Source organism: Nipponia nippon, unplaced genomic scaffold (genome assembly GCF_047370975.1).
Source record: "Nipponia nippon isolate SJK-2023a ecotype South Korea unplaced genomic scaffold, ASM4737097v1 scaffold_12, whole genome shotgun sequence".
Taxonomy (NCBI): Eukaryota; Metazoa; Chordata; class Aves; order Pelecaniformes; family Threskiornithidae; genus Nipponia; species Nipponia nippon.
The window spans coordinates 12,074,188-12,086,501 of NW_028262313.1; the positions used below are offsets into that span (position 1 = coordinate 12,074,188).

General features: G+C 47.9%; 1 long non-coding RNA gene across 2 annotated transcripts in view; it reads right to left on the bottom strand.

Moving 5' to 3' along the window:
- Window positions 1–12,314, bottom strand: part of LOC148056697 (uncharacterized) — a 48,328-nt gene that overhangs the window by 29,115 nt on the left and 6,899 nt on the right. For both annotated transcript variants that reach the window (XR_015702450.1, XR_015702449.1), the window contains exon 3: window positions 11,582–11,685. This is a non-coding gene — a long non-coding RNA (uncharacterized LOC148056697). The remainder of the gene's footprint in view (window positions 1–11,581; window positions 11,686–12,314) is intronic.

The window sequence follows — 12,314 nt, forward strand, 5'->3', positions numbered from 1 at the left end:
AGTCTGTGTGTGCCTAAAAACAAGAAGATGCCAACACTTGGTGCTGCTTTGCTACGTATTGCTTTACAAGGCACATGAATTCTGGAAATTACTTTTTTTCCTCCCTCCTTCATGTTGAGCCACTTGTGTATGTAAAGGTACACCAAGATGGCAAAGTGACAAGAAGCAAAATGACCATCACTGTGATGAGTATAGAGGCGTTCTGAACTCCAGGATTCTCCTGTCATGGTTCTTCAAGGACACTCCTTCAAAATAATGAATAGGTGTTAGTTTATCTAAAAAGTGCCTCAGATCGTAAAAATGTAAGAGCAGCAGGATGGGATTATGGTGAACCCAAGCATAGCGCTGTGTGCATTACTGACATGGGGAAATGGCATTGCAGCCTCTCTGGGATGCCATCTGGCATATACATCCAGTGCAATGCACTGAAAAAAAAAATGTCTGCATTGGTGTATTCTGTGCTCCATTGCTTTGAGAAGGGTTCCGTCTCTTCTCATCCCCATGCTTTCCTGCACCAGGAAGAAGTGGAACAGGAGCTGCTTCTCAGCAGGAAAACCCAAAATTGCTGGGGCTACGCTTGGCAGGTGATTTCCCGTCTGCAGTGACAGTAGTATTGGTGACTGAGCACACCGCTTTCCAGACCCACGTTTCTCCTGAAGCTCTCCTTCTAAAGTATTCTTTGCTTTAAAGGACTCATATAGTCTCATTTTGCTGCAAGGTGCCACTTCCATGCACTCATGGAAGCGTAGTGTCTTCTTGGGAAGTCATAATTAGAAAATGTTAGAATGGGTGAGGATTTTTTAAGCTAGAGTATGTACCTTCTCTTGCCTCAGGTGGGGTGGAACCGTGCACAGCAGCACTAAGCAAAAGAAACATCAAGCCTGAGCAGGCAGCCATGCTTCCCTGCACTGCCAAAGCCTGCATGCACAAATGATCCAGCACCCACAGGACTCACATCAGCCTCACGGTGCGGTGACATCACTGGTGCATGTAAATGCCTTTGAGGTGGTCATGAACGCCTCATCATGGGCACCTGGATGTGGGCATGACCTGCTAGCTCACTCTAGCTCACACTTAACAGAGCTTCTCTCCATGTTACCAGTAGGTATTTTTCTACTGTGCTTTGCCATGTTTCATGGCGCGATCATCTTTCAAAGGCTGCACTGACGGGCTTATGAAGAGAATTAAGAAAACCAGGGAGGCTGCACAGAATGAGGCTAGAAGAGTATGAGGCTCCACACGTTTAATCACAGTAAAACTGTCAGTGTACCACCATGTGAGGAAGTGTTTACATTGGTGCATCTGCTTTCTTTCTTTCTGTGCTAGCCAAACCCACTATTTTCAGCTAAGAAACAGAGGTAGTTGACACCCTTCCTTACTTCTAGAGCTGGCACAATGCATGGCAAGGCAGCCAAACTCCTGCCTCACCCAGGATCCAGCTGTAAATGTGGAAGGAAAATAAACTAATCTGGAATTTCCTAGATTGTGAAAGAGCTTGTAGGCTTTGAGTTTGGATTTGGTAGTAGCTGAATTAGCTCATGCATCTTTTAGGAGGCAATCATCTGTCTTAAAGCACCTCGCCCTAAAAAAGAGAGTTTCCCCTGATCAGGTAACCCATGTGGCACATGCAGCAAAAAACTGCATGTCCACTTGCATGATTCCCCTATGATTGCACTCAGAGTGCTAAGAGGAGTGTAAATGAGAATTATGACAGGGGGTACCTTCACTGATAGGCACTTTTCTGAACTAAGGAGAGTCCATCAGATTGTTTTCCAAAACCGTGTATGTGTCCTGCAACTGTTTTCGGACTGCTAGTAGTGACGCAGGCTTTTGCAACTAGCAACAGTCCCTCACACAGACAGTGCTCCTGTTCCTCAAGAGAAATGGCTGTGGCATAGCAGGAAAGAGAGGAGCAGCTCCACCCCCAGTCCTAGAGACACATGCTTATGCTTCTTCTGTGCCATGTGGCTGGTGACAGGCTGCCCAAAGAATATCTTGTCTTTGGAATCAGAATGAACCAAAACATGGTAAGGTGCTATTTTTTGGGTTTCGTGATGGTTCTTGGTGCAGGAAGTCAGTGGACTTGTATTCATTCACACTCCTTAGGATTTCTCCCACCTGATATTGGGCAGTATGGATTTATTTTTCTTGTCATGACAGCTGGAAGTAGGGCTTGTTACTCTGAGCATGTAGGGCTCTGATGTCGAACTTCTCTTGTAAAGACATCACCTGAAGCTGGTTTAGTGCTTATAGAATCTCTTACCTGTGAGGTAAGAAGTCTTACATAGGAGGTAAGCTGATTGAGGGAAAAAACACTTTCATCGCAGGCTGTGAGCATAGCTCTTGGGTGTTTAAAGCAGTTCTTGTGTAGTGAGAAGATTAGCCTGAGACCCTTACTACCGCTCCAGTTCAAAAGCAGCTTGTTTGAGGCCCCATTGCCAAAAGAAAGAGTGTGCAGAGGTGCTGGAGCAGAACTGCCTGCAGAGGCTGACCTGGAACAGATTGGTCCATGGAGTAATTCAGGTTGGAAGGGACCTCTGGATGTCACCTATCCGACTGCCTGCACAAAGCAGGTCTAGTTCTGGCAGGTGCCTCAGGGCTGTGTGCTGTTGAATTTACAGCTGCTGCCTCATGTTTTGAAATGTTGGAGTTCTTTCTTCGTGCCCTTGTGGTCACTGGACTGTGTGGACACTAATAGGGGTCTTGTGTGATGTTTGGGCTATGCGATGGCATGATGTGAGACCTCCTGAATGGCGAAATAAAGCTGTGACCTCCCTGTGGAGAAGTCACAGGCAGCACAGGCCCCCTGCCTACTTTCTCTTGACCCGGCTGGATTCCTGGTGGGGTCTGGGTTAGCCATGTAAGAGGTGATACCTTCTTCACCAGCAGATCCAGAGGCAGGCACAGCGGATATTTTAAAGCGCTTTGTGATGATCTTTGTTTCTTCTGCCATCGTGTGGCTGACAGAAGGATGCAGGGCTGGTTATCCGCTGTGCTCGATACCCTTAGTAGTGACAGCTTAATGAATAAAATGTCTTCTAATAAGGATTGGCTGTGAGCTTTCTCCCTTGAGAAGGTCTATGAGGGAAAAGGGGATTGACGACACTCAGGCAGCTCTCCACTCCCTGCCAGAGCAGGGGAGTACCGGGAAGGGCTCCTCAGCTTGGGGTGGAGGAGCTTGGAATCCCTGTCCCAGCAGATTCTGGGCTGCAGGGCACTGAGAGCCTCCAGCAGCTGAGCTATGCAGGGTGTTGCTGTGGGGGGCTGGTGGGGAAGAGCACATGCTGTCTTCAGCCACCCTGAAGATGCATCAGTGCTTCAGCTGTGCCCTGCATGGCTGCTGCAGAGGGGAGCTGAGTCCCCACTGGGACTGCTACCGAGCAGGGTGTTAGAAAGCCAAGCCAAGTCAAGTGAATGCCTGCTAGCACAGCCCATGGAAGATGCCGAGCAGAGAAAGGCAGAAGCCATTCCCAATGTCAAGGTTCTTGCCAGCAATATTAAGGTGGCAAAGACTGCAGCGCGAACAGGAGCATGTGTGAAAGCACAGGGAACAAGCCCTTAGGGGTGTGATGGGATCTCATCGCTGGCATCCCAATCTGTGTCATACACAAGTGATCCTGGTTAAACCACATAGGCACTGGTGTTGGTGCTTGTGTGTGTGCAAATGGATGAAATCTGTGTAAGAATGTACAAGAGTGGGTTAAATGATGTTATTTGGAGATACTGTAAATAAATAGCACTCCTACAAACGCTACCAGTCCCCCCACTCCTACAAAGGAACAAAAAGCAGATGGAGCCTTCAATTTCCAATATTTAGTCATATTAAAACAGTGCTACTCATACTGATTTATGACAGTGCTTTATGGCCTTGCAAATAGAACATATTAGTGTAAGTAGTTGGAGTTACACTTTCATCACTTCTGTAAAAAGAAGGAGAGCGCAAGGTGGTACAAGAACATCATTTGTAAAGGGTGTGGGAGGGAGGGAAAGAAATAGTGGGAGGACACTTCCTTCCCCAGCTGTGATGCACTGAAAGGAGAGGAGTGATGCAGCTGGGAGATGAATGTGACTGTCAGCTGCTGCCTCTCAGCACTGGCAGCACAGCAGTGTGATCTTCCCAACAAGGACCTGGGTGAAAACCACGGGATGAGGAGCCATGTGAGCTGTCCTTTTGTATGCTGAGAGCTGGGATTCTTCTGTTGTATCTTAATTTAACCAAGTGTTGCATTGTCTTAGCTGTGGCTTTCTCCAAATCTCATTCCCAAGAGCAGAAACGATGCAGCATGTTGCTATGTTGTGGTCGCCATCACGGAAACATGGTGGGATGACTCACACAACTGGAGTGCTGCAATGGATGGCTACAAGCTCTTTAGAAGGGACAGGCTAGGAAGGAGAGGTGGAGGGGTAGCCCTGTATGTTAGGGAGTGTTTTGACTGTCTAGAGCTCAATGACAGTAATGATAAGGTTGAGTGCTTATGGGTTAAGATCAGGGGGAAGGCTAACAAGGCAGACATCCTGGTGGGAGCCTGTTACAGACCACCCAACCAGGACGAGGAAACAGATGAAGTTTTCTACAAGGGGTTGGCTGAAGTGTCACAATCCCTAGCCCTTGTTCTCGTGGGAGACTTCAATTTACCAGATATCTGCTGGAAATACAACACAGCAGAGAGAAAGCAGTCTCAGAGGTTCCTGGAGTGTGTGGGAGATAACTTCCTGACACAGCTGGTAAGCAAGCCAACCAGGGGAGGTGCCCCGCTGGACCTGCTGTTTACGAACAGGAAGGGCCTGGTGGGCAATGTGGTGGTCGGAGGCTGTCTTGGGCTCAGCGACCGCGACATGATAGAGTTTTCAATTCTTGGAGAAGTAAGAAGGAGGTCAGCAAAACCGCTACCCTGAACTTTAGAAGGGCAGACTTGGGATTGTTTAGGAGTCTGGTTAGCAGAGTCCCTTGGGAGGCAGTCCTGAAAGGGCAAAGGAGTCCAGGAAGGCTGGACGTTATTCAAGGAGCAAGTCTCAAAGGCGCAGGAGCAGGCCGTCCCCATGTGCCGCAAGTCGAGCAGGCGGGGGAGAAGACCGGCCTGGCTGAACAGAGAGCTTTGGCTGGAACTCAGGAAAAAATGGAGAGCTTACCGCCTTTGGAAGAAGGGGCAGGCGACTCAGGAGGATGACAAGGATGTTGTGAAGATATGCAGGGAGAAGATCAGAAAGGCAAAGGCCCAGCTGGAACTTAAACTGGCCACCACCGTTAAAGACAACAAAAAAAGTTTTTACAAATATATCAGTGACAAAAGGAGGGCCAGGGAGAATCTCCCTCCGTTGTTGGATACAGAAGGTAACCTTGCCACGAAGGATGAGGAGAAGGCAGAGGTACTTAATGCCTTCTTTGCCTCAGTTTTTAATAGTCAAGCTAGTCATCCTCGGGTTTTTCAGGCCCCTGAGCTGGGAGATGGAGATAGGATGCAGAGTGAAGTCCCAGTTGTTGAAGAGGTGGCAGTCACTGACCTGCTTCTCTACCTGGATGCACACAAGTCCACGGGGCCAGATGGGATCCACCCAAGGATACTGAGGGAGCTGGCAGAGGAGCTGGCCAAGCCACTCTCCATCATTTATCAGCAGTCCTGGTCAACCGGGGAGGTCCCAGATGACTGGAAGTTGGCAAAGGTGACGCCCCTCTACAAGAAGGGTCGGAAGGAGGATCCCGGGAACTACAGGCCTGTCAGCCTGACCTTGGTGCTGGGTAAGGTCATGGAACAGATCATCTTGAGTGCCATCATGTGTCACGTGCGGGACAACCGGGGGATCAGACTCAGCCAGCATGGGTTTATGAAAGGGAGATCCTGTTTCACTAACCTGGTCTCCTTCTATGACAAGGTGACCTGCTTAGTGGATGAGGGGAAGGCTGTGGATGTTGTCGAGGGGAAGGCTGTGGATGTTGTCTACTTGGACTTTAGTAAGGCCTTTGACACTGTCTCCCACAGCATTCTCCTGGAGAAGCTGGCTGCACACGGCTTGGATGGGTGTGCTCTGTGCTGGGTTAAAAACTGGCTGGACGGCCGAGCCCAGAGAGTGGTGGTTAACGGAGTCAAATCCAGTTGGTGGCCGGTCAAGAGTGGTGTTCCTCAGGGCTCAGTGTTGGGGCTGGTCCTGTTCAACATCTTCATTGATGATCTGGATGAGGGGATTGAGTGCACCCTCAGTAAGTTTGCAGATGACACCAAGTTGGTTAGAAGTGTCAATCTGCTGGAGGGTAGGAAGGCCCTACAGAGGGACCTGGACAGGCTGGATCGATGGGCCAAGGCCAACTGCATGAGATTCAACAAGGCTAAGTGCCGGGTCCTGCACTTGGGTCACAACAACCCCAGGCAATGCTACAGGCTGGGGGAGGAGTGGCTGGAGAGCTGCCTGGCAGAAAAGGACCTGGGGGTGTTCGTTGACAGTCGCCTGAACATGAGCCAGCAGTGTGCTCAGGTGGCCAAGAAGGCCAATGGCATCTTGGCCTGTATCAAGAATAGTGTGGCAAGCAGGACCAGGGAGGTGATAGTGCCCCTGTACTCAGCATTGGTGAGGCCGCACCTCGAGTACTGTGTTCAGTTTTGGGCCCCTCACTACAAGAAGGACATGGAGGTGCTGGAGCGTGTTCAAAGAAGGGCAACAAAGCTGGTGAAGGGTCTAGAGCACAAGTCTTATGAGGAGCGGCTGAAGGAGCTGGGGTTGTTTAGCCTGGAGAAGAGGAGGCTGAGGGGAGACCTTATTGCTCTCTACAACTACCTGAAAGGAGGGTGTAGTGAGGTGGGGGTCAGTCTCTTCTCCCTAGTAACAAGTGATAGGACAAGAGGAAATGGCCTCAAGCTGCGCCAGGGGAAGTTTAGGTTAGATATTAGTAAAATCTTCTTCACTGAAAGGGTAGTCAAGCATTGGAACAGGCTACCCAGGGAAGTGGTTGAGTCTCCCTCCCTGGAGGTATTTAAAGGACGGATAGACGTGGTGCTCGAGGACATGGTATAGTGATGGACTTAGCAGTGATAGGTTAACGGTTGGACTCAATGATCTTAAGGGTCTCCTCCAACCTTAACGATTCTATGAGTCTAATGTGGAATTCATGCTCAGCTGTTCCTTGGGGAACAGCTCCACAGTGAGGGGAGCACAGGCTGCTGGAGGCAGAGCACGAGGGTGCGTCCAAATGTGCTGTGAGAATTAAGTGCTTTAGGCCTGCTTCTTTCCTTCTGAAGCCTTTTATTGATGGGTAATGAATGCAGACTCCAGTGACAGCTTCTTCTGAAGGGTTATCTGGAAAACAAGCTCACTTTTTGGTGCTCCAGCTGCAGTAGCTACAGATAGTCCCAAACAGCAGGTCAGAACACGGGCAAAGATGAATTATGGGTTCTTCAACAGCAAGTACCTGTGAGTCCAAAAATGCACTTGGGCATTTTGGAGCAAAGGGAATCTACATCCCAGCTTGACTATGCTAGTCATTGGTGATTTGGTGAGCAAAGCTATGCCACAGCCTTTCCTTGGTTGGGAGGAAAGGCTCCAATTGCTCACAGCAGCTAAGCACCAACTGCTTTTTGAAGTAAGGCGAAAAACCTGTCTGCTAGTCCTGGGGAGGAGAGTTAATTCATCTGGGGAGAATAGCTAGGACACAGCACCCACCTGCTGCTTGAGCATGCTTTGCCCAGCACTGTGTACAAGTTGACATGCTGGTATCTGGCCCAGAAGTGGTGCCACAGGGTCTGTACCGGCCGTTCCCAATAGAACAGGTGATCCTTAGCTTTCCTAAGACTCTTCTGCCTCTGCACAGGGAAAAAGAAACATTTCTTCTGCCGTGTATGCATCTCCTCCCTGCCCTGCCTGTTGACAACTCTTCCCTACAGAGATTTTTAGATGCCTTGTACAAGTCCTGCCTCACCTCCCCGAAAAGGTTTTATTTTCCCTGCTCTACACAAACAAATGCAGAGAGGAGAACTCAACGCAGTTTTCTATTACCTTGCCCTAACATAAGCACCATAACAGGGTAACAAGCCAGGAAAGCAAGATTTACAAGAAGAAGAGCTACACTACTGGATGCAGAAGCTAGAGTAAACAAATTATTTTTAGTAGGCTATTGAGTAAAGTGGATGCCGAGAAGTGCACGACAACAAGGAGCAGTGCTAGGAGTAAGGGGTGAGGTAGCCTCCCTGTGCTTTGCCTAGCACAACACCAACACTGATTGAGTCAAGACTGGGTCAGCTGCTGACGAGTCCATGTCAGCTTGTCTCCTGCCCATGAGACTTTTCCCAAAGCACTAACTAACCAGAGCAACCAGTCCTTAAATGTTAGTTACAGACCTTCCCAAGAAGAACTTTGTATTTGCCAAGCTGCTCTAACTCACTCCACTGCATGTCACAGCCACCCACCTACCAGCCCTAGTCACTGGGCCTTAGGGGCGCCACCTCAGAGACTGCTGGGACCCCTCATTTCAGCCTCTGGGAAGTCAGTGGTTGGGTGCCCAAAGGTAGACTAGGGTTTAGATTTATTCACTCACTGGTTCACGGCACTTCTGTATGTTCTTATACTCCTTGTCTGGAGTGGGCTTGTGCTCCTCAATGAGGCTTAAAGCTCTTTCTGTCTTTATTGTAACGACACATCATCATCTGTGTTGGTACAAGACTCTTGTAAGGAAAAAAGAGCAAAACTGCTCCCTTGCCTATACATATCAATTTTTTGCTTACAACACAAGGCTGTTTCATCCAGGACAGCATCATGATAAGTCTTTAAACAGATGGCATCCATGATCCCCTAAGGACAGAGGCTGACTTGGTGCCATGTGTTGGTCCTTTCTGCACCATGCAACTTCTGTTTACACCCAGGGTACAGGACAATCCTACATAAAGCTTCACAGTCTTGCTCTGGCAGTACTCAGCCAGCCACTAGTGCTACAGCCTGCAACAGCCAAGCTGGACAGAAGCAACGGGGTTCACGGCAAAATACAAGGACAGCTCATGCTTCCTTTGCCCTGGTCAGAACTGAGATGTAGCCTAAGAAATACAAGCTTTTATACCTAGTGGCTTGATGGCAGCTTAAGAAGTTCTCTGCATGTTAGAAGGGGTCCAAAAGTTTCCTCTTCACACTATTCTCTGCCCTGATACTTTCTTGTCAGAAAAGGAAAACTGTGACTATGCTCCAGCTGAAATACCTCAGACCCGTTTCCTTTACTTCAGTCAGTGATGCACCATGTCCAGTGTGACGGTACGCCTCTCATACCCAGTGGGGTGCACCTGTGAGCCCAGGTTATACCCTCGACTCACAAGGTAAAATATACAGGGAGATTATGAGATTATCCCCTACAGTTTCAGAAATGTGCCTGTTTAACAGGTGCCTCCTTTTTTCTGAAAAAGCTGTCCTGCTGACAGTGCCATGCAGGGCATGGAGCAGTACATCTCAACAGCTGTGCAGTGATTCACAACTGGCTACGGGTACCCTTGTGCCAAGAGGCTTTCACCTTATTCCCACCCCTCTGCCACCACTCAGTGCATGGTCTGTATATATGCAGACCTGCTCTGAGTACACAACAGTCACTGCAGAACTATGAAAAAGCTCATTCCCCTGCCTGACAGCCACAATTGCAAGGTATAAAGAAGATGCATGTCCTCCATACACCTATTCCCAGTAGACTCAGTAGACTGAATATGTCCATTTTCCTGACAGCCTCTTTTTCCTGAAACAGAAAGGAAGATACTCAGTGCTCCAAACCACACAAAGAACCATAAGTCTCTATGCCCGATCATTTAAGTATTCACACATACAAGCACTGAAAGTTTCTTCATAACTTCTCCACTCCAGAAGGTGAAGGATGGAAGAGAGGTTGCAGACCATGACTTAGCTGAAAAGCAGCGAAACATTTCACCCCAAGGGCACTGCAGCTCCAGAGCCCCTCCCCAGCATTATACAGACATCAGTCCACAGATCCTGGAGCTCTTCACAGAGCACTTGCTGCCACTGTGCCGCAGACAAGAGGCTCAGATCACGCAGTAAATGAAGATCTCAGAATGCACTTAATTTAAAAGCTAAATATAGTATCAGGATGATGCTTGATATCGTTCCTTTAATAAAAGTTATGTTATTTGCCCAAAGATTTATACCTTTCAAATGAGAATTTGATACCTTATGATGTCTCTTTTTCAAGTACCTATGTTTTCCATTCCTGCAATTGTCATTTTACCCACTATAAAATCCCAAAGACTGTATCAACTTGAATTAACTGAGAACCTTTGAATATCCATGCTTAAGTTCAGGTACTCGAGGTACAAAAGCCAGCGATGTTGCCTGCCCCCCCCCCCCCCCCAGCATCCTTGTGAAGTCAGCAGTGCTCAGTAATTCAGCTACTCAAAATGAGACATAATAATCCACTCCTGTGACATGCTGAAGGACACAGAGCAGAGCTAAGGGTTCACTCTGAGTTTCCCAGCAGCCAACTCACAACACACCACAAAGCATGTTGTAATTCAGCTGCTCAAAGCAAGAGGGGTCAATGTCATAGGCTTGGCTAAAGGAAAGTAGAGCTTTTCCACCTCTCTGTGATAATTGCCTTCAATGGCTTTACTCTCTGCTTCTGGTGGGCTAAGCCCTATTCCATGTGGGAGGGCAGAAGGTACAACCATCAGGGCCATCATTCAAGATGACATTTGCATCCTGCAAGTCTTCAATTTCACCTTTCCTCTCTGCTGTATGGCCCTGTGTCCCCAAAATGCCCACTGTCTCTAATGGGAAACCAAGCAGACACACACAAATGGAAGTTCCCCATCTCTTATGCAAGCTCAGCTGCAATCAGTAACTGCGTTGCTTCTGAATACCTGCCTCTAGCCTTATGGCCAAGAGAACCCCTTGTCTTGCAACAGCACATTTGATGCCTTGTGCTGATGAGTTATACTTTATGACATGAATTTTGCAAGCGCCCCAAGGTTATCAGCTATAAAAGCAGATAATGAGACAGCGGAGGTTTATCCCAGCATTGCTCCAAGCCATGAGACTGGCAGCTCATCAATAGGGAAGAGACACTAGGCACTGAAATGCTTCAGATCAAACAACACATCCTTAAAGAGCATGCTAAAAATAGAAAAGCAAACCTGCTCTTTCCAAAGTGCACAGCTCCCTTAGTGCTACTGAACATGTCCTGTTCCCAAAGCCAGCATAACAGATGGGTATCTGCACTGAAGTCAAATATGAAAGGGTGTGTGTGTGTGTCTCTCACTTGCTTTCTTAACAGTCACTCAGCAGAGTGATTTGAAGTTCTTGAAAAAGAAAGTGGCCTGGACCAAAAAAACCCTTCCAGAGACTCCTAAGCTCCTTCTGGGGGCCTAATGGGGACTTGTGCTCCAAATGCAAATGCTACTAAGCTTCAGCAGCATTAGTAAGTCACCCAGGCAGGGGAGTTGAGAGCACCAAAAAGGAGGAGGGGTGTTTCTTAGGACATTGCCAGCAATTCCCTCTTTACCAGAGGATGTAAATGCAAGTGGAATGAAGAACCAAAGCTCAGGTTTGATCTAGACTTACTCAGCTCAGTGCCAAAAGTACAAATCAAGTACGTCTGAAAAACTCAACAAACCTTTTCCACGTGTTCTTTGCTGCTGATCTTCTCTTCTTCCAAAGTTTTTTTCTTGTCCCCTTTTCCAGGGCTCCCTATGGAGAGCTGCTTAGTAACACAGGAAGCTGAAACAGAGAAGTGCAGATATCTGAGGACTTTGCAGTTCTATCTTTTTTGTGGGAACTCACCTGATTTCTAGCAGCTATTCCTTTTACATTGCAGCACTAGTCTAGGAGCACAGGTTCACACTATCAAGTGACTGAGTTGGCACTTGTCGGCTGAGGCATAATTACTCGCCACATACAGAAAGCTTCCTGCCACTGCAAAGAAAATGCACCAGGCTGGAGTGATTGACAAAAAGGAATTTTGCTTGGTATCTTGAATTTGCACAGTGAATGACTGCTTTGTCTGATGAGCATGGACCTGGCCCCTCAGAAGTCCAAGAGGGTTTATGTGCCACAGTGGGACTGTGCTTGGCTGGCAGGTGGCTCTTCATTCCCTTTTTTGCTTTTCCCAGCAGTTCATTCCCAGGGTATTGGCCCCGATTTCAGTTAATGGCTCAGGTAGGTTCAAGTCAAGGACAGGTAGGTTCAGATCAGATTGTTTCCAATTGAGATTATTTTTTGCATTTTTAATAAAGTATGGTCACAGACCATGCATAGGATACTTTACTACTCTAAAAATGGACCATGCAGTTGTTATATATTTTAAAAGGTGTGACACAAATTAGCAGAAATGACATTCACGTGGCACC